Genomic DNA, 27,837 nt, shown 5'->3' with positions numbered 1-27,837 from the left:
ATGTTTTCAAGAATTATTCTCTAAGAATGAGGCAAAACTGGAATTTAAAGAGTAGCAAGTAGAAATATCAAGCAATGGTCAGATTTAGTACAATGCATATACATTAGTCTTAAACAAATGTTTATGATTTTCATTGCAAGATTTAATGCATAAATAATTATTTTGTATCATTTTCGTTTCCAATAATTATTCTGTAATGATGAGGCATAACTGGAATTTAAAGAGTAGCAAGTAGAAATATCAAGCAATGGTCAGACTTAGTACAATGCATATACATTAGTCTTAAACAAATGTTTATGATTTTCATTGCAAGATTTAATGCATAAATAATTATTTTGTATCATTTTCGTTTCCAATAATTATTCTGTAATGATGAGGCATAACTGGAATTTAAAGAGTAGCAAGTAGAAATATCAAGCAATGGTCAGACTTAGTACAATGCATATACATACATTAGTCTTAAACAAATGTTTATGATTTTCATTGCAAGATTTAATGCATAAATAATTATTTTGTGTCATTTTCGTTTCCAATAATTATTCTGTAATGATGAGGCATAACTGGAATTTAAAGAGTAGCAAGTAGAAATATCAAGCAATGGTCAGACTTAGTACAATGCATATACATTAGTCTTAAACAAATGTTTATGATTTTCATTGCAAGATTTAATGCATAAATAATTATTTTGTAATATTTGTGGTTCCAATAATTATTCTCTAACGATGTGGCAGAACTAGAATTTAAAGAGTAGCCAGTAGAAATATCAAGCCATGGTCAGACCTAGTACAATGGATATACATTAGTCATAAACAATTGTTTATGATTTTCATTACATGATTTAATGCATATACATCACTCATAAATAGTTATTTTGCATTATTTTCGTTTCCAATAATTATTCTGTAACGATGAGGCATAACTGGAATTTAAAGAGTAGCAAGTAGAAATATCAAGCAATGGTCAGACTTGGTACAATGCATATACATTAGTCATAAACAATTATTTATGATTTTCATTGCGTGATTTAATGCAAATACATCACTCATAAATAATTATTTTGTATCATTTTCATTTCCAATAGTTATTCTGTAACAATGAGGCAGAACTGGAATTTAAAGTGCAGTAAGTAGAAATATCAAGCAATGGTCAGACCTAGTACAATGCATATAGAATAGTCTTAAACAAATGTTTATGATTTTCATTGCAAGATTTAATGCATAAATAATTATTTTGTATTATTTTTGGTTCCAATAATTATTCTCTAACAATGAGGCAGAACTGGAATTTAAAGAGCAGTAAGTAGAAATATCAAGCAATGGTCAGACTTTGTACAATGCAGTACATTAGTCATAAACAATCATTTATGATTTTCATTGCGTGATTTAATGCAAATACATCACTCATAAATAATCATTTTGTATTATTATTTTCGTTTTCAATAATTATTCTCTAACAATGAGGCAGAACCGGAATTTAAAGATAAGCAAGTAGAAATATCAAGCAATGATCAGACATATATAGGAGCAGTGATATTTGAAGTCACGTTCGCTCCACTTTCGAATGTATGATAACAAAAAAGCAAAGCCTGCATGAAAAATAATTTACCCACAATTTTAATGTATTTATTCTTAATTGTTATCGGGTAGCAAATATTTATGCAAATATCGATTTCCATATCTATGATTTAAAAGAGGCGAACTGAAATGGAAATTCATCTCTTTGGATTATTTATTAAATACTCTCGGGATCTTTATGCGAATTAAAAATTGTTCAAGTCAATTGCCATAAACAGAGGTTAAATAACAATTAATTCTTATGAAACATAACCTAGTATACTGATTCTTCGAACGTCTCAAGTGAACTGAAATCGTTTGAATGTGAGAATAAACTCTGGCGATTTCACATCGAATGCCGGAAATCAACGCATGTTTTCGAGCAAGTCCGGACTATTTGGGTCACAGCGATGGAGCTGTGATCGAAGAGTGTTTGGCTCCGGCACTCGAGTTTATGGCGTAAACGAGAAATGTCTGGTCACGAAAGATATCAAACGGATGTGACCAAATATTTTCGAAGAATTTATGCACGCGATGAAAGACGCTGACACGTGGAAAGTGAAAGAATTTCCGAGCACCAGGATAAACAATTGTGGAAAATACTTGAACGCGTTGGTGTAGAACTGAGATAGAATGTTACGGAGGAAAAATTCATTTCGAAAGAACATCTGGAAAATTAAACATTAACGATTAAGAAACGTTCTTTTTTTAATTTGTAAATGCTCTACGTGTATACGTTAATAAATATAAATATATAAATAACTAAATGAAACTCGAGGAAAAATTTAAGTATACAGGGTGTCCTATATGAACACTTGTTACATTTTGATTCAGATAAATAATTAACTAACAGTCTTTTTCAGTCAATTTCTTATTAAAGTAAAAGTATCCAATAATTAACTGTTTTTCATAATGTAATGATATAATAATTTAATTTTTTCAGTTAATTTCTCATCCAGTAATTAACTGTTTTTCATAATGTAATGATATAATATAATAATTTAATTTTTTCAGTTAATTTCTCATCCAGTAATTAACTGTTTTTCATAATGTAATGATATAATATAATAATTTAATTTTTTCAGTTAATTTCTCATCCAGTAATTAACTGTTTTTCATAATGTAATGATATAATATAATAATATAATTTTTTCAGTTAATTTCTCATCCAGTAATTAACTGTTTTTCATAATGTAATGATATAATAATTTAATCTTTTTCAGTGAAGTTCCTATCCAATAATTAACTGTTTTTCATAATGTAATGATATAATAATTTAATCTTTTTTATTCTGTTGTACTTCGAGTTTAATTTGCAGTTGAGTTCGACTGTTCCCCACGACATTATCATCTTCTCTCATTTTCCTCCGTGTCGGTTACACCCGTTAACACGGGATTATGTCGTGCCATAAAAAGTTTACGCTAGCTAATGGAAAATTGGATTCACAGTTACTCTCGCCGCGCTAGTTTTATTCTCAATAATATCGCCGACATTCCGAGGAAGGGTATACTCAACGGGAATTGAGAATAGTTTTTACGATACATGAAAATAATGATACATTAATCTACTGGAAAATGTGTTTCGTTCCTCGTTCACTTGGTATAGGTACGCTTCACCATCTGCACCAGAGAAACACAATTCTCGCGGAAGTTACGACCTATCCCACGTCTAATTCAGAAGTAAGCCAGATCTATCTCGGATCTTCGCTTGCGGCGACCCTAACATAAATAACATTGCGAGATCGAGGGAATTGGAAATTTACAATGCGAGCATGCTTCGCTAAGAATCCAATGAAACGTGAAGAAACGTTCTGATTAACAAACTATGTGATTAAATAACAACATCATCAACGAGATAATTTACACAATGTGGATGAAGCGTTTGTCTCATGAAAATTATCTTTTAAAGTAGTAATAATAACTTATCTGGTGCATTAAAAACAATAAATAATTAAAAAACGAGGAAGCTTTTTGTGTGACTTGCAGAATATCTTCTTCAATTTTGACAACGCAACAAATTTTTCTTTTCAACAAAATGTTGTTTTAGCTCTCGAGATTATCGATGTCTTTTTTAAAAAACTACATACATTTTCGTGTGGTTCATTATAAAAATACATTCATTCAACTACTTACTGTGACATGACCTTGAAATAACCTTGAGCTTCAACGATGAAGATCAAACTGAAAAAGAAGAATGCAGGCTTGTGAATATCGAGATGGATTGATCATGAAATATTAATGACATAATACAGATGGCCTCTTTTGAACATTTCTTATGTTGTTTTCGTTACTTTATTATTTGAGAATATTATTACTGGACAGCGGATCTTTATGCATTTATGAAGAAATTGGTTAGTAAACATGGTAAAGATTAGAAAAATTTAAGAATACCGTAACGTTGTTTTGATGAATTTTTTATTTTATTCCTGCTTGCTGAATACAGAACATTTCTATTTTGCATAAACATCCGCAGTCTAATTATTACTAGATTGCGGATCTTTATGCACTTATAGGAAAATTGAGTAGATGAAATTCGAAATTGTTGGAAAATTAAAAAAATTGAGGACGTCAATGTATGATTTCCTCTATATTAAAATCAGGGACCATAACGTAACATTTTGTGTACATTATCTTCAATAATAATCAAATTTTTATTAATGATTTTTATCTTGAAAATTTTATTATAGTATAACTGTTCTTTTTGGTCCCCGATTAAAATCGTTAAGGGAAGAAGCAACATTCAATTTAATTTCTAAGAAAGAATAAAAAGAATTTTTTTAAATGTAGTTTCTATTTCTTGCAATCGATGCAGACAATTTCTATTTTGCATAAAGATCCACAGTCTAACATTTCTACATGGATTCGTCATCTGAAATGCATTAAAGCATTCAAACTAGCCCCCAGCGCTCCTAAAACAACAATCTATGAGTTACGTTACAGTAAGTGAGTGATAAACCGTGCTGCGCAGGTCACACAACGAACAAGGGAGTATATTAAAGTAATCCTGAGAACACTTTTTAATCCAGTATGCATAATCGATATCCTTTTGACGCGTAAGACAGTGCCGGAAGGGTCAAGCTTAAATTTGCCTCTAGGTTCCGTGTGATACCTTATGCAAAGGCGAGCATATCGTACAGGTTCGCATCGCGTCGTGTCGGTTCGATAAATTTCGCGCCGGTACGGGAACGGTATCGGTGGATTTTGCGCTTCGTTTGCTCGGATAAGCGGCTGCGATTAGGCGAGCGTAGCGCATGCGGATTCTACGGCGTTTCCGATCTGACCCGATTCAATTTGCTGGACAATATACGTACAGGCCACGACGTCTCTCTCGGGACGAATTTCCCACAAATCGGCAATAGGAAGTCACTCCTCAATGTGCCGATTAATTATGCCCAAGCAAACCAGGGCCCTTGGCAATGAATTTTTAACGCGCATCGGAGAACCTCGCTTATCCAAACCAGCGAACGACAATTACGCGGGACACCCGGTATATGTATGTACATAGTAATTTTACATATACGTACAGTTGACGTTAACGAAGCTTATTTCTTAATTTCTTTTTTTTAACCACCAGAGACTGTATTTTCGAGATCCATGTACACTAACGAGCATAACTGATTCAACACACATTAAATCAGAATATCTTTTTTATGAATGGACCCCAAACGACTTCAATTTCTCTGTAAGGCTAGAAGAATTAGTTTAGAAAATGACGTCCAAAAAATATTTTGAAAAAATGGATTTGGACGGAATTGCGAAAAAAATAGTAAAAATTGAGTTTTACTACTTTTTTAACCGATAACGGAATTTTAAAAGATGTGTTTGGTCAATTTGTATAAATTATATACGCTCTGAAAATTTCATTGAAATTGGTTAATTGGTTTACGAGTTATAAACGATCAAAAGTGGTGAGTTCGAAAATCTTGGAAAATTGCCATTTTCACCAGTTTTGATTGTTCATAACTCGTAAACCAATTAACCAATTTCAATTAAATTTTCAGAGCGTATATAATTTATACAAATTGACCAAACGCATCCTTGAAATTACGAAAAAGTACGACGTTCCATTACAAAAAATGAAGGTGACCTTCATATCTTTAAGAAAAGTTACATAAAAACAAAAATTTTTTTGGTATCGTATGAGCCCCATTTTACCATTCAACTTTGTCCTGCAGACATTTGACGTACCTTTAAAAACAACAAAGATATTCAAGGTGGTCAAGTTAGGTGAAATACCCGGTATACAGGGTGCCTTACGTAACGGTCGCTACGATTTTTCAGGCACTTCCGGTAGCCAGATAAAGAAAAGTTTGCAACAAAATTTTTAGTCAGCAACGAAATGCAACAAAAAAAATTTTTTTTTAATTTGTTGATGAAAAATGACCTTGACAATAAGATCTTAAAAGTAAGGCAGGATTAAGTCGTTGATACTCCTTTCTGATCAATATACGAATATGTAATAATTACTTTAGAAAATCATGACAAACCCCCATGATTTTACTAGTCAAACTACAATGTGGATATGAAAACTGGACGTTGTACCATCTAAATTCGAGAGTGACGCAAGGAACGTTTTCAGTAGCATACATATGTATAAATAAATTGTTTTGAGCGTGATTGTTAATACCATACTGTTTTTTCTTCACCCCCTCCCCTCCTACCGTGTTTGATCTGTATATTTGAAATGCAAAGTTAAATGAAACGAAGTTATCCATCGGTGACTTTTGAATATTTCATGCGGAAACAGTGGCTTCCCATTTTAACATTAACTGTATATGTATCATTCCTAAAAAAAATACGTGGTCCACCCTGTATATCATATTTCTAATTAAAGAAGTGGTACATTTGTATTTAATGATTAACTACCTCGGTCACAACTGGTTCGGATAATCGAGACTCTACGTAAAACTGGTACGTAGTCCTAGTGGTGCACTCGGGGGGACGGGGACTTGGGACCAAGTCCCCCCAAAGAAAAAAATTTGTAGTTTCCAAAATTAACATATTTTGACAGATATTTTGGCTAAAAAAAATGTCATCACACAAAACCTAGGGCTGGGTTCACCTGGGGCCAAGACCCCCAAAGAAAAAAATGTTTAGTTTCTAAAATTAACATATTTTGACAGATATTTTGGTCAAAAAAAAAATGTCATCACGCAAAACCTAGGGCTGGGTTCACCTGGGGCCAAGACCCCCAAAGAAAAAAATGTTTAGTTTCTAAAATTAACATATTTTGACAGATATTTTGGTTAAAAAAAAAATGTCATCACGCAAAACCTATGGCTGGGTTCACGTCGCCCCCCCCCCCAAGATTAAATCCTGGGTGCGCCACTGGGTAGTCGAGGGTACTTATGGACCGCTAAAGTTTAACCCGGTTACCCCGGCGCACAGTGGTCTAAACGGGCGATTTAGCTGGATAAAACCCAAAAAATGGAAATCCAGCAGGAAAATTTCCCGCTTCGGTAAATGAGAGGTAAGGTACCAGGTAAGATGAACCACTGCTGGTTTTCCCTTTTTATCACCCCATAATAAAATATACCCCCACGAACAACTCATTTTTCAACTTCGTATTTCTTCATCGTCGTTCGACACCTCACTATTCATTAGTATATCTCGTTGTGAACATCTAGTAGTGGAAATATTTGTGGAATTTTTCATTCTATGATGGATACTAGCATGAACCAAAAGGACAAAACTCAAATAAAACTTAAATATATTGTTTATTTGCTTAAAAATGAAAGTATACTTCAAACGTATATAACATTCAAACTTTGACAGTCTCGCAAAAAAAACCTTTAAATACCTTTAGGATGGAACATGTTGGAACATCTTTATAGAAGTCTAGAGTGTCCGAAAAAATCAATTTCATTTGCACGAACTTGCACGTTTGAATTTGAGACAGTTTTTAGTAATTCAATGTCGATATATTTCGAATCATCTCTATGATTCACTTCTACGTAAGCCACGAATGACAAAAAGATATCAAAACATGATTGGAGTAAAAGTGATATCGTATTTTTGGGCCCCTAAAATTTATGCAAACAATTTTGAAAATTTATAATTTTTTTTAAATTTTGAAAATGATTTTTTTAGAAAAAAATTTTTTTTTCGATTAAAGACGCCGACCAATTAAGACACAACAGGCGTTAGTAAAATAATAATAGAATGATGCAAAAGTAGTTCTGTCAGCTTTTCGACGCAAATGCCCAATTGTCACCACGATGTTTTGAACATTTCGGATAATCTGGCAAGAAAATGTTTCCAACAAAAGTTAATCGATACTCAGTCATCTATAAATCCCAATAAAAAAATTTTACAAAAATTTTTCTTTTTAATAAAAAAATATGTTTATGTTAATTTTTTAAACACCACTAAGTATTTTTTATTACATATTGTTGAAGCTGGTGTCAAGACGAATCCAATGACCTACTTAACTACGACTTTAAGTCTTAAAATAATGCTAGAATAATTTTGTCCAGCTAAATCGCCTGTTTAGACCACTGTGCGGCGCTGGTTGATGGCGATCGGTTTCGTTATTTAGTTGCCGAGATATAGTTTCATGTTAAATACAGTCACGCAATAGCGAATGTTACAAGTGTAAGCGGTGCGCATCGAAATTGATCAAGTGAGCAATCGGAGCCGAACCAGTACGGCACAGTTGCAATGAGAACGGCGAACCAGTATAGCGCGGCGCAACGAGAACGCCGAAATCTATCGTGGCGGACAAACCGGTCGAATAAAAATTAAATGCGCACGAAAATCTCGTATATTCCCGGCGTCGCGTTTCGGGTGTCGCTAAATCGAATGCTCAACTGTGAAAAAAAAAGTCGATCGAGTAGCATCGTTGTTAACCGGACAGGGTGGTGACCGAGAGGAACGGGCGGACACGGGACAGCGCGCGGTCAGTTTCGCTAAACGATGGTCGAGATTTGTGCGCAGATGGCGCGACTTTGCCGGAAAAATATTTATTTTCATCGGACAGCCACGCGAGGAACTCCCACCGAAACGGCGGCGTGTACCGCGAAGAATTTTGTCGGAACCGATCGAATACGGGGCTCGTTTTCAAATCGACACGATTCAAACTCCTCCTGCAAAATTATAGCACGCGCGCGTGCTATCTAGAAGCCAGTACAGCAGAGGTGGCCAACCTTCTGCATACCACGCGTAAATTTTTTTTATATACGAGTTCAGATGCGCCATACAACTTGAGCAGTTTTTCTACCTTCTTACGTTCATCGTTGCGGTTGGAAAATAGGGGTAGGATCTGCTTCGGTTAGGGGAGGAAAAGGGATAATTCAATCACGCAACTAAATTAATTAACTTACGCTAGTTGAAAATCTACAATCTACAATAGTGACAAATGATCTTTTGGACAAGAGGGCGATCGCTGTCTTGAACACTGCAATTCCCATCCTATAATTGTAAACTTGCGACGAATAGATGAGTAAGAAGGCTGTATAAATTCAACTGAGAGCTCCTCAGGTGTTGAAAATATAAAGATGGATTCAGTTATGGCGCCTACTACAAAAAAAATAAGTGTAGACGCAAGGATCCAATGCGCCACTTGTAATCATCCAATGCGGTTGGCCATCCCTGCAGTACAGTAAATCCTCTATAAACGCAACAAGGCCGTACACGATAAACACGAAAAAATAACCCCTCCACTGTAGTAATCTGATCTCGGTTCGGGTACATCAAAGGCCCGTGCGCGTCCTCACAATGTAATACCAATATGAAATCTTTTTTATTATTACTTATTTTTTAATGAAACTTTCACGAATATATCTGTGGCAGTTTCCTGATTAAAATAAGACCAAACACGATATAATTTCAACTGTATTTAGTGGTTTAATCGACGATGAACGTTGCGGGCGCAAGGAAGGACAGCGTATGGGAAAGAGAGAGACGCGGGGAGTCACGGTCTCTCTCCACACGCGCTATCCTTCTCTACGTTCGGCTCGGCCTTTGAAGCTCAAAAAATAGTGTCCGTCTACGAAAAATGCAAACGAACCTCCCCGAGGCTTTTGCGTTTATAGAGGATTTTAGACAATTTGCAAGATAAAAATGGTTAGGTTATTATAGATTAAGTGTTTTAACATGTCTGGGTATGGTTTAAGGTGCCCCCACACACACAGTGTAATTTTTATGTAATTCACTTTATTATTATTCAATTCATTGCATGATTCCCAAAGCGTATCACATTCCATGGTGAATGACCTCTAACACATTATTTTCTCAAGGTCATACAAGGTCATTTAGTGCCGCTCAAAATTTAGCTATAGCGCGTCCATTTAGAGAAGATTTGTGATCACTAGATTGCGGATCTTTATGTAATTATGGCTTTTGAAAATGTTAGAAAATGCTGGAATATAAAATACGACAGAATGTAGTACGAATTTAATTTATTTCCGATCTAAAAAGGGGCCAAAGCCACGGAAAATAAGATTTTGTTTGATTCGAGTTTCTCTCTTTCTCTTAAAACTCGCCTAAAAAAATTGCAAACTGCATATACATCCGCAGTCTGGTGATCACTATAAGAAGTGTCCCCGGAAACAGAATACATTTTATCATTCAAATGGGACACCTTGTATACACGGACAACTCCAATATTTTTCATACGGGAATTATGCATATTTTTCTGAATCATTCTTCGAAAGTTAAAAAAATTTTTGTAGCATAATTCCATGTTTACATTTTTTATTTGTAGGTGGATGCGTAGAGGACATATGAAGGTCAACTTCGTTTATAAATTAGAATGATATACTCTTCTACGTATACTTATCTAATAGGGCGTTTTATGACGTGTACAGTGACCTACGGTTCAAGGTCATTCAAGGTCGTTGAAGGTCAACTAGGACAAAATGACTGCACAACGGGTTGCACAAAGTAGGATGGAACGTGTGCAATGATGTTAGAAAGTTGACCTTTATGATATTGTGTAAATTGCTGTGAGAAATTGAAGTTAGCGCCCATGTGCTATTATTTTGTTCAGGGCTGCAGAAGTGTAAACTATCCGCCCGGTCTTTCGAATTATTTACCCCGGGCTTCAGATCGTTTGAATCCCGAAATAGCCGAGGTGCTCGAAGATTTTCGACCTACGGGAAACACGAGATGGCCGACCTTTTGATCAAGCAAATGGCTACAGAAAGAACTATACTGATCAAAGAGTTCCTTGAGGTTCCACGATAGTTAATTAGAATCCTGCCCCGGCTAGAAGTGCCGCTTCAACTTCGGGATTGTTTTATCTGAATGGCGAGGGATAAAGGCGCGATGGAAAGTGTACGGACGAAAGTTGCTTTTTACTTTAAAGGAATAAGCTTCTTACTTTGCGCAGTTAGGTTCCGCGAACAGGATGATCCGTAACTGGTGTTATTGCCGGGATCGGGATTGGATTGTATGAAAAAAATAAGTACGGAAACTTCCTACGATGGAGTTACCAGAAGTTTTGGACGCCGAGAGGAGAAAATCGGGTTTGAATATCTAGGGCGAGTTGCAGATTTGTTTGCGCAAATTGTATGTAAAATTTCGAATTTTATGGAGAAATCATTATGGAACTTTTTGATGGGTTCTGGTTACGACATCGACCGTGGAACTTGTTTGAAAAACTTATGCTACAAGTTCTGAGGGAACGGGCGGAGCAAAATACTGAGAAGAAGTAGTTTAGCATTTTTTTATTGCTGGGGCAGATTTTTGTTCGTCGATGTTAGCAGAGTTGTCGATCGTTCTGACAAATTATCGAATGGGGTTAAACTTCACTTTACAGGACCAAAAATGTTCAACTTTTTTTAACACAAGCCTGTAGATTTTGGTTAGAAACTGTCAAAAATCCAAGTTTCATCGTTAGGAATTCAATGGTTCAGAAGTTATGCGTGTTTAAAGTTGAACGACTTTTATTTTTTTTTACTTTAAAAACAAGAAATAATTGTTTCTGTTATCACAAGAGAATGTTGGAGCAACGAAGCGCAAAAATATACATGCGGGATACATGTGCAAATTTTTAAGCATAATTATTATGGGAAAAAATGTGTGAGTGTACACCTTTTTATTAATTCCCGAGCCAACATAGGTCGCTGTCGACAAAGAGTTATTCTACATGTAGAAAAATATGTTGAAAATACAGACAAAATATTATTCCTTGAAAAAGTTTTTTTCAAATTGAATATGGAATCGAATGAAACAATAGATGAAACATCTGTCAATGTTCCGACACTCGGCCGAGTTTCATTAAAATGAAGACTGCCAATCAGCAATTGGAAAAATTTCATTGAAATGTCAGACTTCTTTCAACTGTGAGAAGTGCAGGGCTTAAACTATCATTCACGTTATTGGCAGTACTTTGACACTGTCTAAAGTTTATTTAAAAGTGGCCGATCATCACGTTGTTGCAGAATTATTTAAGGTTTATCGTGTTCGAGTATTGTATCGTCAAATATATTTTACTATATTAAGTAAATACATGTACATTAGACTATAAACTAATATAATAAATTTTGCCTTAATCTTAAAAATTTATTCTAGAATAGATTTACTGTAAAATAGATTCTATATAAAAATTAGGTTTCGAATTATATTTCCGAGAAGTCGACTCAATTTTTGAATTTTAGCAACTTGTGCCAAAATCGCAATTTATTTCCGGACGCCCCAATATTATCCGCGTAATAAATCATTGTTCCCCTACTTCTTCAGACAGCTAATGTACATTATGAATTGACGAGGGCAGCCCATTGTTTATGCAATGGACTGAATTTTTCATTCCCTCGCGAGCAGGAAAAATGATGAACTCTTCGCAGACCACTGAATTCTAGTTCCTTAAAAAAATACACAGGAAGATTGTTATGGAAAATAAAAACTGTTTGCACTTTGAAAAATCTGAAAAAATTACATGTTAAATAGATAATAGTATTTTTCATAACTCTAAAAGAAATTGGCATTTCACAATTTAATTTTTTAAAATGCGTATTCGAAGCCAAAAATTCTGAAAAATTCATAGATGTGCATTCTAATAGCTAAAATATGCCTGATTTTTTTCGGAATTTTCAATTGAAGAGGATAGAAGAGATTAGGGAAAAACCTGATTTTCTTCGTCACCCCATTGCTACCCCCCATGTCGACATAGGGGTTTGAAAATTGGCACGAAGTATTTTCTTCGGATAAGCCATCGAATGGCACATCGCGAATTCGATTTGGTTTAAGGGCACCCCCTTATCCGGCTATACACCCTTAGGGGTGTACGAGTTTTCGATGATTGATTTTTTTTTGTCAGTGTGCTTTTTCCGCCCCGTTGTTCTCCAAAGACGGGGGCCATTCTTGACTACCGCGTCCGGATGCAAAGCTCTCGCGCATTGTTGCGGAATCTCGCGTTACACTTCGCTGCATTTACTTCCTTCAGCCTGTGATTTACGCTCTTCACACCTGTATGCACTTTTATAAGAAATCACGGATGGGAAACATCGCGCACTCTTCCACGGGCCGATCGGCGTGCGGCTAACCTTTTGTAACTTTGGGAAATGTAGTTCGAAACTTCGGGGGACGTTGATGAATATTAATCCCCCGCTTCGGGTCGAGAGAGAGAGGAAGTTTCGAACAAGCTTTCAGCGTCTGTGCTATCGATCTTCGCGAAGTCCTATTCCTGATCCTGAAGGGACGGAAATTGCTGCTCTTACTTCGGGAAAAATTGTCAATTAAATACTTTCGCTTCGGGGTCGACGCGTTAACAACAGTTGTTTATTATTGCACCCACATACAGTGCATCTACGAATAACTTTTTTCAAATTCGACCGAACGTCTTTAGTCTACTTGTCTCGTTAGAAGCATTGGGTGATGTGAAAATAATTTTATGAATTTTTTACGTGTGCCTGTAATGAAAATTTAAAAAATGTCTTTCTGCATTTATGGAGAAATTGGTTGGGTCAAAAATATAAAACAATAACAGATTAGAAAAACTTAAGAATGTTTTGTAACGTTGTTCTTAATGAAACAAAATCATTAAGGAATGAAATCTATGTTTATTTTACTCCTGCTGCACACAATCAATGTGGAACATATTTATTTTGCACAAAGGTCCGCTGTCTAGTTGTGTAACATGTGCAAAGTTTCATCGAAATTGATTGGCGCATAAAAGAGTTATAGTCATTTTAATTATTACATTATTTCGTTACGGTTAATGTACAGGGTGTATGAAAAATAATAGTCATCCGTCCTAGGGGTGAATCTACACCTCTGGACCGATGAACATTTGTAAAAGAAACTTGCCGCCAAATTGTTTATACCAAAGAAAGTTTGTTGTCAAAGACTCAAAATTTGTGCCTTTCTCCTATAAATTACAATGTATTTGGTATGTAATCCAATAGATTTGTACTCGGGGAAGCTGCAGATCGAAGTTTTGATCCTGTAGGATCAATGGTTCAGGAGTTATGTTTGCTTAAAGTTGAGCAATCTGCAATGTTTTTGACAGGTAAGGGCGCCGCCATATTGGCGCAAGTGGCGCCACAAGCGGCGTGCGACCGTCACTACAAACCAATATGGCGGCGCTCTTACCTGTCAAAAACACTGAAAAATGCTCAACTTTAAACAAGCATAACTTTTGAACCATTGATCCTACAGGATCGAAACTTCGATCATTTGGATTTGGATGGACAGAGACTTTGGATTACATACCAAATACATCGTAATTTATAGGAGAAAGGCACTAATTTTCAGTCCGGTAAGCTAGTTTTGTTAATTATTGCTTCGACGAGTATAGTGCTTGAAGAATTTTAACGTGGGAACATAGACTGCAGCGTAGCGACGGGAAAATATTAGTGATGGTTTCACAACCAATACATTCGGAGTTTTTGCAAAACTTCTCCTCGCTAACTTTCGTCGACACAGAAATCGATACGTGTCATTGTTTTTATCCAATTACTTTTCACCATGGAAACGTCGGTAATAGTGCTGTCAGTCACATAATAACAAATGACTGCTATTGATTTAACAATGTTTCAGTTGGTTCGAAAGTAGAGTTCGAAGGGATTCGTATCTGACGTGTTGTATTATTTTCATCGGTCGAGAATAAAACGCTGAAACGAGAAAAAATATTTTCGAAACTTACGATGAAGGTGCATAGAAGAAATTTTATTTAATCTACTATATGTAATAAAAAAATGTGACGCGTTTACTGAAAAAACAGTTTTCAAATTGCAATGTCACCCAAGATTTGTTAAACCGATTGATTTGATTTTTCGCGCACGTATTCAGTAATATGCTCTGCTGAGCATGAACCTGCAATTTTACTGGAAATTGTTTCAATAAATCGTTGTTTATTGCAGAACTTTTCACAAAAAAAAGAATATATTCAATTTTGGAGAGTGGGGTGGATATAGCAGGTAGTACTATTGCTTAGTGTCGCCAGATGAGGGGAGGGATCACGAATTGAGGGGGAAAAGTTACCCCCTTCCTGCCAGAACGCGTCACGTGACCGGGCCGTGGCAAATAAGTGGGGGAATAGCGTCATAGAAGGGGAGGGCAGAGTGGGGATAAGTCTACTTGCACGGATTAACACGCCATTTTTAATAACTATTTTATGCATTGCTGTTTTCGACTAACAAATATAATAGTTACATAAACAATTCAGTAGAATACATTTGGGAAAGGTTGTTTCAACCCATTAATTATAATTAGGCCCCGAATATTTATACATGATAAATATGCAAATGCGTGTGGAACAATAAACCTAAATAATATGTAAAATTATACATTGTGCCGGGGTGTGTGTTATAGTTTGAAATATAATATATTACAGGCATTTCGTCTTAATTTACCGGTGCTAATTGGCGACGTTTGCTTGCATGTTTGGACGCCATAGTGTGCGAGTAGCGAGCATATTCGGGACAAAATTCATATCTGTTAAATAATCTACATTATTTGGATGACGCAATGATTTCTACAGACTCAAAAATTCACTTTTCCGGAGATAGATCAAGCACTCTAAATTTGTTTATGATTTGTGAGATATAAGAGGATTGGAGAAAACAATTAAAGCGAATGACAGAATTGTGAATTGTTCATCTGTACACTGGTTTAAACACGACTTTATTAAAACAATATTGTTATGAATTAATAATATAACGAGCGAACCGCTCTGTGACATTTGCAACGCACAATTAAACATTCATGCGACAAACGACTAAATTTCTAACCTAACCTGACGTCGATTAATGACATGACCAACCGTATGTCGAATTGCATTTCAATATTAACGGTAAATTAAATTGATATTGACTATATAATGAAAATTAATATTAATATTGAATTGATATTAACTATTGTATAATGTAAATTAATATTAATATTGAATTGATATTAACTATTGTATAATGTAAATTAATATTAATATTGAATTGATATTAAGTATATAATGTAAAATATTAATACTGAATTGATATTGACTATATAATGTAAAATATTAATATTTAATTGATATTAACTATATAATGTAAATTAATATTAATATTGAATTGATATTGACTATATGTATAATGTAAATTGATATTAATATTGAATTGATATTGACTATATAATGTAAATTAATATTAATATTGAATTGATATTAAGTATGCAATATAAATTAATATTAATATTAACCTAGTATTAATATAATTAACCTACTAATAATAATTAACCTACAAATTAATATTAACAACAAATAAATTAAAACAAATCTGAAACACTTTAAATTACCTCGTTTTTCGGACAAAAATTTCTGCAAAATTTGCTCACAGCTGATTTCCAATCGAATAAAAATTGCGATTTTGTAAAATCAATTTTTGAAAAATTTCTAAAACTATTATTTTTTATTTCTGGTCTAATTTTTATGTTTGCTGAGTGAACATGTTAAAATCAACTCTCTTTCCTCAGCGTCTGAAAAATCTCACAACCCGTGAATTTCAGTCAAGATGTTTTTTTCACTTTTGTCCATTGCTCGTCACACTGTTCGTCATGAGGACGCGACGCGACGTACAGAATCCGAGCGTCGCGACTTGCATCGCGACGGGTCGGGCACTCGTTCGGAGTCGGCATTAAGTTGTCCATGCGTCAAATTCTGTCTGCAGGTTCGAGGAGACCCAACGTGAATACCAAATAGTCGCAGGCTGGCTACGAAACGGCCGAAGACGGATGTCCGTGCACGTTCGTCGTAAATTCCACGACTCTCCCCTCGTGTTTCGGTGCTCGGAAATTCCGAGAATATTCCGAATCTCCTCGTCATTGAACACCGACGACGCAATCCATTGTCGCGCGCCACGATTTTCTGCGGCTCGGCTAATCGAGCAAGGTTGCTTCGTTATCGCTTTCATCGAATCACTCATTGTTACCTTGACAACACTTGTGTCACTGTCGGTTCTACCCTGAACAGTGACTCACATGGGCACCCTCTTCTATACATTAACTGTCAACTCGGTAGAGTCGGGTCCGATTTTGGTTAAACAACAGTTTATATAATAGTTGTTTTACAATTAGAATAAAATACTATTTTAAGTAATCGTTGATCCACAATGCAAGTGAAATACTATTTTAAATAATCGTTGTACTACAATTAAAATAAAATACTGCTGTAAATAATCGTCGTTCTACAATGCAAGTGAAATAATATTTTTAATAATTGCTATTCTACAATTAAAATAAATTACTATTTTAAATCATCGTTGTTCCACAATGCAAGTAAAATACTATTTTAAATAATTGCTATTCCACAATTAAAATAAAATACTGGTTTTTAAATAATCGTTGTTCTACAATGCAAATGAATTCCATTTTAAAAAATTACTATTCCACGATTAAAATAAAATACTGTTTTAAATAATCGTTGTTCCACAATGCAAGTGAAATACTATTTTAAATAATTGCTATTCCACAACTAAAATAAAATACTGTTTTTTAAATACTCGTTGTTCCACAATGCAAATGAATTCTATTTTAAATAATGACTATTCCACGATTAAAATAAAATACTGTTTTAAATAATCGTTGTTCCACAATGCAAGTGAAATACTATTTTAAATAATTGCTATTCCACAACTAAAATAAAATACTGTTTTTTAAATACTCGTTGTTCCACAATGCAAATGAATTCTATTTTAAATAATTACTATTCCACGATTAAAATAAAATACTGTTTTAAATAATCGTTGTTCCACAATGCAAGAAAAATACTATTTTAAATAATCGTTGTTCTACAATGCAAGTAAAATACTAATTTAAATAATCGTTGTTCTACAAATAAAATAAAATACTTGTTTTACTTGTCATACTTGTTTTTGCTCTTCAGAGAAATGTTTGCTCCGGCACCGTGGCACGCGTTATGTATGTGTGTTTCCCACACAGCTGTCTCCATAAAGTTACGTTGGCGTAACACATTCGGAACTTATTTTTGCGTGCTTTTTTTCTCATTAATGGAATGGTCTACCGAAAAGATAGCAGTTCTAACCTATCCATTGATTCTTTTGTGTACTTTTCGACTCTTCTTCCGTTTTTTTCGAAAATACTGAATATTTGCGTCGGTGTACATTTTCAGTTCGTTCATTCCATTGTTTTTACTTCTCGTTATTTTTCAGGAGAATGGGAGACTCGTTTTGAATAGCACGCGCTCCACGTTTCACATAAAGTTACCTCTATAAGCCACTTCGTTATAGCCTGATTGAAACTTATGTCTTTTTACACGCGTTCCCAGTTATTAGAAGCGGCGCGCTGAAAAATTCAATAATCGAGGATGTGTTCGTTAATTTCTCCATAATTGTGTTTATTCGCGTTATATTTTACGAAGATATTAAAAATATCTAACTACAGAATTTTTATAAAACTGGTATCTCCAAAATTTCGATACGATATATGTATATGTAAGTCGAAAAATCAACTGACATAATAATATAAACGTGGTGCTCTGAAAACTACAGCATAAAATCGATCATTTTATGCTTCCGCATTTTTAAAAAATTCATTTTGCAACCAAAAATTCTAAAATATTTCAATGTTATGAATCCCTCTGGATAGAATGTTCACAAATTTTTTCTAAGTTTTTTTGTTGAGCAGAAAACCGTAAACCGCGTTCACCCTGTAACTACCCTTGTGGTGGGGATACCGACTTGAAACTGGTCGCAGGGAGTTCTCTTTGGGCGCCCTATCGTATAGTGTGATCAAAAATCTATTTACTTTGAGGGAACTATGGACCACCCTATCCACCTACCTATTGATTAGTCATTTTTCCATAGGTTTCTTAAAAATCGATTTTGCAACCAAAAATTCTAAAATAATTCACTGTCATGTGTCCCCCTAGATAGAATGTTGACAAATTTTTTCGTAATTTTTTGTTGCGCAGAACAGCAGAAATAGGGGATGGTTCATTAAACCGCGCTCACCCTATAACTTCCTGTGGTGGTGGTACCGACTTGAAACTGGTCGCAGGGGGTTCTCTTTGGACGCCCCATCGTATAGTGTGATCAAAAATCTATTTACTTTGAGGGAACTATGGACCACCCTATCCACCTACCTATTGATTAGTCATTTTTCCATAGGTTTCTTAAAAATCGATTTTGCAACCAAAAATTCTAAAATAATTCACTGTCATGTGTCCCCCTAGATAGAATGTTGACAAATTTTTTCGTAATTTTTTGTTGCGCAGAACAGCAGAAATAGGGGATGGTTCATTAAACCGCGCTCACCCTGTAACTTCCCTTGTGGTGGGGGTACCGACTTGAAACTGGTCGCAGGGGGTTCACTTTGTGAGCCCTATCAAATAGTGCACTTGAAGGGGGTGATCCTGGTGCAGCGGGAGTCTACTGTTGTGTACAAAGCAGAGATGGGCAGTATCTAAATACAAAATTATTCAAATACGTTCTAGATACAAATAACCTGTATCTTTCGCCTTGTATTCGAAGTCGATTGCAGCGCCACAATGTATCTGTAACTTCATCTGTCGAGCGCTGCGGTTTGGAGAGTTTATTCATCTGTCTCTCCGACGATTTTCTGGTTATCTTCGACTTGTATTTGAGAGTCGAATACAGCGCCACGATGTATCTTACGGTTGTATCTGTCGTTAACTTGCTTGCAGAGTTATCCGTCAGATTTTATTTGAAGAAATAGATTCGTAATCATATGGATTATTTGAATCCCCAGATGTCGCGCGAGATTTATCCGTCATCTTGTATTCGTTATTTGAAGCTGGATTTAGCCAGACGATTTATTTGACGCTTGTATTTGTGACGAGTAACTGGAAGAGATGAAAATCACATGTATCTTTATTTGATATCTTTATTTGATTTCAAATACACTGAGATCTTGATGCGACATTGCCACGTCGTAATACATATGTAATGTAATACGAGGAACGTATTTACATTTACAGTGACTTTCATTATTATTCCATATTCGGATACTCTAATAAGGACTATAACAATTGTTTAAACAAATACATTTGTATTATTTAAACGATTGGTTAAACAAACAATTTTTATTATTTAAACACATGTTTAAACAAATAGAGTTTCATTATTTGGACGATTGTTTAAACAAGTACATTTGTATTATTTAAACGATTGTTTAATCAAACAAATTTTTATTATTTAAACACATGTTTAAACAAATAGAGTTTCATTATTTGGACGATTGTTTAAACAAGTACATTTGTATTATTTAAACGATTGTTTGATCAAACAAATTTTTATTATTTAAACACATGTTTAAACAAATAGATTTTCATTATTTGGACGATTGTTTAAACAAATACATTTTATTATTTAAACAGATGTTTAAACAAATAACTGTTTATTATTTAAGCAATTGTTTAAACAAATAAATTTTTATTAAAAAAATATATATAAATATTTATATTTTTTTATTTTGTACATACTTATATATATATATATATATATATATATATATGTGTATATATATATATATATATGTAGATATGTAGATATATATATATATTTATAACAATATATTAATTTATGTATATATCGGGGACCGTACAAATAAGCTTACGCGACAGGTGAGCGACCGTCGCGTTGCATCGCCGTGGGTTTACGTCAGTTTACGTGTAGTGAAGTTAGTTTAGCACATGCTTGTGCACGTGTTTGTAATAGAGTATTCCAATTAATAAAAAGCGTGTGTAAGTGATTCAGTAACTTTAGCCACCTGTCACGCGATTGTGTTGGTGAAATTTGTCACTGTCACAGGTAAGTTTTTATTTTATTGATATGATATATAATTTCCATTATTTGTAACAATATGTTGACATTTTCAGGTAACCTGTCAATTCCTGATTTCCGATGACTTGGTATTGTGTTGGTGAAACTTGTCACTGTCATTTCAGGTAAGTTTTTATTTTATATTTATTTTCTCAGACATTGAAACATTACTGACAAAAGGAAAATTAAAAAATATTATTAGGTTGGAGAGAAAATTCTAGCGTATTTTAACTTTAACACTAATCCTACCAACAGCGGTCAAGATGACCAGTTCCAGACTTTTTATTTTACAATTAGAAAGTTAATAATACTGATTTCATAAGAAACAATTGTATAGATATCTGTAGTAGTGCACATTTTACAATAGGAGCCATACAAAGTCTAAATAAAATCAATCTTATCATTTTTATAAGGGAACATGTGTGTACCAGTTACTTTTGAGGCTCGGTAGGTTTAGCGTTAAAGAAAACATTTGATTCAATTTATAAAAATACATGTTTAATATTATTCAATTATATAATTTTCATTATTTGTTACAATATGTTGTCATTTCTCAGATAACCTGTCAATTCCTGTTTTCCCATGACTCGCTAGTTAACATGTGTTTTGATTTACAAGCAAAATTACCTGTTTATTTAAAATACGACATAGCTTTCCCTCCAACCTAATATATTCATGCTAAAAATCTTCCCGTTTATTGGACAATGCTTTTCACCAAGAAATTCTAATTTTTAGATGCAGCGAAGATATCCAAAACATCAGTTCATCAGAAAGAAAATAGTATTTCCATACAGATGTGACTTACATTAGCGGAGGACCATGGAAAAAAACAAAACAGTTTCAAATTATTAACACAAATAAGTAGAAATGATTTATACACCCTGCACAAATTATAATAAAAACATATCATTAATAACATATTATTCCTTTCTTTTAACAACTCCTTGCGTTATTTATTAAATTATTAATAATTTAGTATAAATTGTATAAATTTATGCACAAATGTAAAATTTATGTATTCAAACGAATAAAAATTATTAATAAAAATAAATAGAGATAATTTATACACCCTGCAAAAATTATAATAGAATCTACAATTATCGTGTTATTTAACGAGCAAAAATTGTTTTAAAAATTACTGACAAATATAAACTGAATTACTTTATTAATAACATATTATTTCTTTCTTTTACCAATTCCTTCCCTTACTTATGACTTGTATGTATTTAGTTAAATGCATCTATATGGTGTGAGGTACAAAATTAAATATTGACAATACTTCACAACTTTTACAATATTTCGTACATAACCGTGGTAACGTTTAACCTTCAAAAATAAGAAATTTTAGGAGCCTACAAGCTCCCCTTGTTCTATGAGCTCCACAGTTTTTAAACCGATCATTTGTACATTTAGTGTTACGATTTGGCAACGTCGCATCAAGATGTATTTGAAATCAAATACAAATTACGATTAAAGATACATGTGATTTCATCTCTGAGAAATACTCGTCACGAATAAAAAAATTGAATAAAGTATCTTGCTACGTCGAGCTTCAAATACATCTGAAGGTTAAGATGAAATCGTCCCATTGAAATCTCACAGATACATTTCCAATAGCCAAAATCTGACGGATACAACCGCAAGATACACGGTGGCGCTGCTTCGACTCTCAGATAACTGTGAAAGATACACTGAAAATTCTCACGCTGTATCTTACGGATAGTGCCTCTTGAATAACTTCTCGCCGCTAGAGGCGTTGAATACGCATACGCAGTTACTTCGAGCTCAGATAACCTACAGATGTCAAATGAAATTTTTTGGAGAGTATCTTACAGATACACTGTGTCGAATATGTATTTCAGGAAAATAACTACAGATAAAAGATAACTTTCATTTATCTTTTATTTGAAAATTTTAGATACATTTTTGCCCATCTCTGTACGACAGTTACGGAAGGGGTACACAGATGTCGAAACTTTGTGGAAACACTGAAATAGCGTGACGAAAAATCCGGCCGTACCCTAAGATGACACCTCTTAATCAATACGTTGCTTCTTCAGCGACCTTCTCCGAGGCGTGTCGGTTCGTCCACCAGAATTGTAACCGTGAAAACGATTTTCTAACTACAGTTTCGTAGCTTTGGAGGCAGTCCACGTCCGCCAAACTTATTGTCAGCTCCATCGGTGGGACGCGATGCGCGCAGCTCGCTGGGGCTAGAGGAGGGGGTGGACGTGTAGAAAGATGAAGGGAAAAGGAACAACGCGCAAAGTGCATCGCTCTTTGATACACGAGAACGGCGAACGTTATGCGATCGGCTTGCGTGTACATGTGTCCATAAAGTGGAATGCCGGCCACGCCCGCGATCGACGGGACGCGGAAGAGGGGGGTGGCGGGTGGGAGGCGGTTGAAAACGATACCGAACGGCTGGGAAAAGAGCAAAAGAAGACCGAACTCTCGAGTGCTCGGCTCCCTCGCCAACTCTCTTTCTCCGCGTTGCGCCCGTTGTTTCGGCGTTTTTCCCTTTCGGAATCCCGGCGAGTAAATACGTTATTGACGAGCCAGACGGTGCAAAATCGAACACCAACATGGACCTAGAAGCGCGCCGACTGCTTTTTCCCTGGGTCGAAGAAAGAAAGTAATGTTCAGACATCGTACGCCGCCACCCCTCGTCCCCACCCGCCGCCGTCGGTCTGCTATTTACACTTCGCGATTTTTGTTTCGGCGAGGAGTTCCAACCCGGCGAGCCCCGACGTCTTTGCTACCGGTATAGAGGGAACTCCTTAATCGTTCGTTTTCCCTGTAAATACAGGCCGTTAAAGGAAAATAGACGAAGACTTTAAGAATTCAGAGCGGAACTTGGAAACTACAGCCCCAGTCAAGAACATAGCACGCGTATTTACTGTTCGGGCAAGGACCCTGGGAATGTGTTTATGGAACGGTCTACCAGCTGGGAGTTGTTCAGTAATTTCTTCCTTAGCATCGAGCCGTTGCCAGTTCTTTAGTAGACCGGTCTGCAGCGAACGTGTGGCACATAGTACCTAGAACAATTGGAGGGTTTAAGAAATGGCGCATTCAATTTAGCCCACCAGGCCTAAATGATCGTGTCGTCGAGTCCCAGTACTGAAGGGTTAGGTTGTGAGTTAGCATCTGTAAAAGACAAGAGGAACAGTCACCCCCGCTATACACACAGGGAGGACCCAAAGAGGCGGTCAGTGGAATTTAGTTAGCGGGTCGAGTCGGTTAGAACAGCTGAGTACAGCAAGAACGATCAGAGATCAAAGTACACACGGTACATCAGAATAGCATAGAGGCGTCGAGGCACTTAGTTCAGAGATCGGCAGAACTTCATCTGAGGAAACAAACAATTTTTAACTGGTGCTTTGGCAGTTGGGGAACCGGTGCATTGGTAATTGGGGAACCGGTGCATTGGTAATTGGGGAACGGTGCATTGGCAGTTGGGGAACCGGTGCATTGGCACTTGGGGAACCGGTGCATTGGTAATTGGGGAACGGTGCATTGGCAGTTGGGGAACCGGTGCATTGGTAATTGGGAAACCGGTGCATTGGTAATTGGGAAACCGGTGCATTGATAATTGGGGAACGGTGCATTGGTAGTTGGGGCAATATGAAATAATTGATAGTGGGGGATTCGACACACTGGGAGTAGGGGAACCGGTACATTGATAGTGGGGGTATCGATGCATTGGTGGTTGGGACAATATGAAATAATTGATAGTGGGGGAACTGATGCATGGGTAGTTGAGGCAAAATGAAATAGTTTATAGTTAAGAAACCGATGTATTAGTAGCGGGGAAACGGTGCATTGGTAGTTGGGGCAATATGAAATAATTGATAGTGCACTGGGAGTAGGGGAACCGGTACATTGATAGTGGGGGAATCGATGCATTGGTGGTTGGGATAATATGAAATAGTTGATAGTGGAGAAACCGATACATTGGTAGTTGGGGCAATATGAAATAGTTTATAGTTAGGGAACCGATCCATTGATAGTTGGGGCAATATGAAATAATTGGTAGTAGGGGAATCGATGTATTGGTGGTTGGGATAATATGAAATAGTTGATAATGAGGGAACCGGTGCATTAGTAGTGGGGAACCGGCATTGGGAGTTGGGGCAATAGAAAGTAATTGATAGTTGGGCAACCGGTACATTGGTAGTGGGGGAACTGGTGTATTGGTAGTGGGGGAACCGGTACACAAACACACTGGTAGTCGGGGAACCGATACACTGGTGGCGGGAGTCGCGATGGAACGGGCAAGAAGTTGCCCGGGCCAGGGATAGATGGTTGAACTAAAAAGCAGTACATACTAGGTGTACTGCAAATTTCAACTCCATCGCATCAGACAAATGTATACTACCATGGTAATCACAGATAGTCGTACAACTAATGCTTCCAAGTCTGAAATTCATGTTCCTTCGCCATACTCGTCAGTAATACTCTTACGTCTACTCACGAAAGCTTTGCACCATTTAACCTTTCAACTACGGTACGCCACTATATGTACTAGCTTCCCTCGATGTCATGTTTCTGAACGGTACACCAATGTAACACCGCTACGCAATAAGTGGCTGACTTGTTAATCTCATGTTTACACTGTTAACCCTTAGTTGGTTATTGTTGTACAATATGCTTGGTCATTTTAGTCTTCTTTTAAATAACGAATATATTGTTTGCCCTCGGAGAACTAGTACTCTGAATACACACTTGTAGTTATAAGATCGAGAGAGTGCTGATAACTTGACACTTTAAGTAAACAATCTATTTAAAACATGTGACGCCTAATGCTTTACACGTGTTGTACCAAACGTCCGCCGCTGATTGATCGATGAAGATTGACTTCGATTGATCGATGAAAATTGCATCGTGAGTGTGTAAATCTGACGGCGAGTGCAACAGAAAAAAGTGAACGGCGGGAAATTAAAATTTTTGTTCAAAATCGCCTGCAGAAAGAACATTCAACACATATAGGAAGTACTTCTATAAGACAGAAAAATATACAGGGTGTCCCTGAGACCATTTCAAGCGACATTTTCCTTTGCGAAAATGCTGTCCGCGGCTCCGTTAAGCAGATATTAACGAAAAACACCGACCAATCAGAGTGCGGTGGGCGGAGTCTGGCCAATGCCAATGCCTCTGATTGGCCCATGTTTTTTCGTTAATAACTCCTAAACAAAGCCGCGGATAACATTTTGGCAAAGGAAAATGTCGCTTGAAATGGTCTCAGGAACCACCCCCTTTCGGGATTTTCACGAATTTTGGGACACCCTGTATATAACAATCATATTTTCACACGATCACCTAAAAGGTCATTTATGTTTCAACAATTTGTCAGTTAAAAATTAATTAGACCAAATAATTGTAAACCTCACAAGGAAAAAAAATGTAACAGCACAGTTCCGGATGATTTAATTATTCGCTGGTGGGTTTTGAAATGATTTACAAGGTAATTTACATTTCAGCAATTTAACGATTAAAAATTGTATTAATAAATAAGGTAAACTTCACAAGGAACAGAGATGTAACAACACGGTTCCAATTTACTTTATATGGAGGGTTATGAAGTCTGACCGAACCCAAGCAAGAAAACATGACATAGTCGTCCGAAAAATAACCGAAATTATTTTCCTCTCATTCCAGGAAAGGGACTTCAGCGCGCAAACATGTCTCCACGGGTTAGTTTTCGAAATACACGCCGCGCTGTTTCTACAGTTGCCTCGGTCGGTCGTTCGTTCGTTCGTTCGTTCGTTCGTTCCCGTAGCATACAGTTACGCGGACAGTTGAAAACACGAGAGATGAGAACAAACATTAAAATTTTTAGTAGATTTTTTACGATCAAGTGTCACGAGCCACGCTGCTTCATCGGACAGCTTTCAGGTGCGCGCGAAGCAGACGATGAATCAATATCCGTCAACGGGTGACTGTTTTTGAGATCGTTGCGTCCAACTATCGAGTGTTTCCATCGCGATAGATAAAAAGAATTTAACGAACATTGCGTCGGCAATCATTCTTCCATTCGCACAATGTCACAATAATAACGTTCCGCTTCGAACATTTAGGTTTTCGAAATGAAAACACTAATTGTGTATAATAATTAATGACTAAATCGCGGATTTGATGCATTTGTTAGAAAAAGGAATACATAAATTCAAAAACTGTGAAGACACAAGAATAATCTACGATTATTCTTACGCTGTTGTCTACTCATTAAAATGATTAAAAGACAAAATTCAGATTTGTCCAATTTCTATGTCTCATGGTAATCCAGTAGTTTTGAACCCGGGGTGGCTGCAGATCGAAGTTTCGATCATGTAGGATCAATGGTGCAGGAGTTATGGTCGATTAAAGTTGAGCAATCTGCAGTGTTTTTGACAGGCCCTAACCTGTCAAAAATGCTCAACTTTAAGCGACCATAGCTCCTCAACTATTGATCCTAGAGAATCGAAACCTCGATCTGCATCCGCGCCGGGTAGAAATCTACTGGATTACGTACCAAATACATCATAATTTATAGGAGAATGGCACAAATTTTGAGTCCGGTAAAGTAAAGAGCAGCCAACATTTCTTCCCAGCTAGAATATTTCCATTCCCTATGACTTTTTAAATTGTATGGATATGAAATTGGTATAATACCTCGTACAATACCTAAATGTTTAGTAATTGATTAAATAGAGTTATATTTAATAATGTAAACAATATTCTGAATAATCGTACAGCAATTTTAAGTGATGCTTCTTTCTCTATCGGAGTTATGCGAATGTTAAGATTAACTTAGGACACACGTATAGAAGCCTGGGCAATTGGTGTTTCGTGAGTTGGTGACGTAATCAAGCGCGTGGGGGATACGTATTCCCCTCTCGCGCTGGCCGGCGGGGTGGGGGTAGCCGCAGCGGGGAGTAGCCGTAGTCGTGCTTTGATTGTTGCGCGTTTTTCGTTAATAACTCCGTAACGAAGCTACGGAGAACATTTTCGCAAAGGAAAAATTTATTTCAAATGACCTGAGGAATCTCCCTCTTCAAGTATAACATTTTTGGCTCATCCCGTACACAA

At 36.0% G+C, this 27,837-nt stretch overlaps 1 protein-coding gene and 1 long non-coding RNA gene across 8 annotated transcripts in view; both read left to right on the top strand.

Annotated features, from left to right (window-relative positions):
* Nucleotides 1-27,837, top strand: part of LOC143213078 (uncharacterized) — an 832,749-nt gene that overhangs the window by 47,434 nt on the left and 757,478 nt on the right. The window lies entirely within an intron of this gene.
* Nucleotides 20,505-21,687, top strand: LOC143212600 (uncharacterized). Of its 2 annotated transcripts, XR_013009730.1 has the most exons (3): nucleotides 20,513-20,757; nucleotides 20,826-20,894; nucleotides 21,505-21,687. It is a non-coding gene; the product is annotated as an uncharacterized LOC143212600 (long non-coding RNA). The 2 variants fall into 2 exon arrangements; XR_013009729.1 differs by having other exon boundaries at nucleotides 20,505-20,757; nucleotides 20,826-21,687.

This window comes from Lasioglossum baleicum, chromosome 10 (genome assembly GCF_051020765.1).
Source record: "Lasioglossum baleicum chromosome 10, iyLasBale1, whole genome shotgun sequence".
In the NCBI taxonomy this organism is placed as follows: Eukaryota; Metazoa; Arthropoda; class Insecta; order Hymenoptera; family Halictidae; genus Lasioglossum; species Lasioglossum baleicum.
The sequence above is the reverse complement of the archived record's forward strand: the minus strand, read 5'-3'. Positions and strand labels throughout refer to the sequence as shown.